The sequence below is a fragment of the Nerophis lumbriciformis genome, linkage group LG06 (genome assembly GCF_033978685.3).
Source record: "Nerophis lumbriciformis linkage group LG06, RoL_Nlum_v2.1, whole genome shotgun sequence".
NCBI lineage: Eukaryota > Metazoa > Chordata > Actinopteri > Syngnathiformes > Syngnathidae > Nerophis > Nerophis lumbriciformis.
Genome location: NC_084553.2, coordinates 18263451 through 18265552, shown reverse-complemented (window position 1 = coordinate 18265552; position 2102 = coordinate 18263451).

Sequence of the window (2102 nt, the reverse complement as noted above, 5' to 3'; positions counted from 1 at the left end):
CTCCCGAAATTCAGCGCCTTTCCCGAAAACCTCCCGGGACAAATTTTCTCCCGAAAATCTCCCGAAATTCAGGCCGAGCTGGAGGCCACGCCCCCTCCAGTTCCATGCGGACCTGACCTGTTTTCACGTCCGCTTTCCCACAATATAAACACCGTGCCTGCCTAATCACGTTATAACTGTAGAATGATCGAGGGCAAGTTCTTGGTTTCTTATGTGGGTTTATTGTTAGGCAGTTTCATTAACGTCCTCCCAGCGCGGTAACACCACACAACAACAGCAGTCACGTTTTCGTCTACCGTAAAGCAGGTTGTCTGCCGTAAACAGCAATGTTGTGACACTCTTAAACAGGGCAATACTGCCATCTCCTGTACATGCATATATGACAATAACATATACGGCTTTTAGAGAGTGCAGTGCACAACTGCGCGCACAACAAGGAGACGAAGCAGAAGAACGAGGAAGTATATTATACCTAATCAGTAATCAGTTCTGTCCGTGGCGAAAGTCCCAAGTTAATGTGCAAGCAAAATGAGTCCAAGGGGTGTCGACATAAACAAGTTCCACTGTATCTTCTTTTAAGAACAACAACAGTACAATACAAAGGATTGCTGAACAGGAAGATGCAGAGTTGGAAGTCCTTCACCACACTAACCATAAAGACTGCATCTGGAGAATGATATAGACTCAGACTCATTAACTGTTTATGTGACACCCAGGAACAATACACTAGCAACATTAAAACACAATGATAATCTATTATGCATTTTTACAGCAGAAGTTTAACAACTTCAACATCATCAAACAACATCTGAGTCATTAACAAACATTTTAAAGTCATCACAACCTCAGACACCTAGAGAAAGAGCAATTATTCATTAGGGTTGTGAAAGATAAACCGATACGACTGGATATCTGGTTTGACAAGTGAGCGATTCGGCTACATTGGTCGCAGCTACCTCAATCGATAAGAATCCGCTGTGAATCCTTCAATTAAACGAATTTAGAAACATGGACCGGGTAATTGCACAAAACTACAAATCAGTTGACCTTTAAAACATTGCGAGAGCCACGGCTGCCCGTAAAAAGATTCACATCGCTTGCTATGTTAGCTTACATGACTGAAGATGATAATGAATGTGAATACATGGACCGGGTGTTGCACAAGACTAGCAATCAGTTGACAGTTTATCTTTAAAACAACGTGAGAGCCAGAGCTGCCCGCGAAATGATAGAAACGCATTGCCCTGTTGGTACGTGTTTTAGGACCAGAATGCAGGAAATACATCGCCTAATTGCATGTGAGTTAAACCAACCCACATTATACTGCTCAGTCAATCCAATTTGTGCATTCCAGCCTTTAAACATAGCTACTCGAAATGCAGAAACAGATGAGAGAGAAGTTCCCAATAGTAATCACGGGGCGTCCAAAGTGTGGCCATACATTTGGCCTGCGTTGTTTTTTTGTTTTTTTAAAGGGGTGGAGGAAATGTTTTGTATATGGACCTATTTGAATTTCAGTTGGAGAGCCCTGATGTACATGCTAAGTGCCTCTCTCTGCCGTTGGCAACACAACAGGTAGAGAGGTTCTCAGTTGTCTCCCCCTCTCCACAGAACTCACATTCCCCCGTCCGACGTTTTCTCATTAATTTCAAGGTACTATTTAATCCTGTGTGTCCAAATTTCCGCTGTGAAATTATCTCAACTCCCCGGCTGAAATGATCCCCAATCAAAAGTTATTCTACTTTTCGCTAGAATAGTGTAACAAAACCATCCCCTCGCATCTTCATCCACCTTCTCTGCCAAACCTTTTAATAATCACTTTATAACTCAATTATTTACCTTAGCCTTACTGTACTTTATTTAAAAGTCTATAATCCCGTTCTTTGCCCCTTCTTTTGACATATTTGTCAGCTACAGTAGTTTCTTACTCCATGTTTTTCATACATGTCATCCCACGAGTAGAATCAGAAGCAATAACTGTCAATGGAGTAATGCGCTACATTAACTACCTCACATTTACTTAAGTACGTTTTTGGTTTTTAGTTTGCAGTTTTAATGCAACATACTTTTTAATTTTACTTGAGTATTTTTGTGTAGAAGAA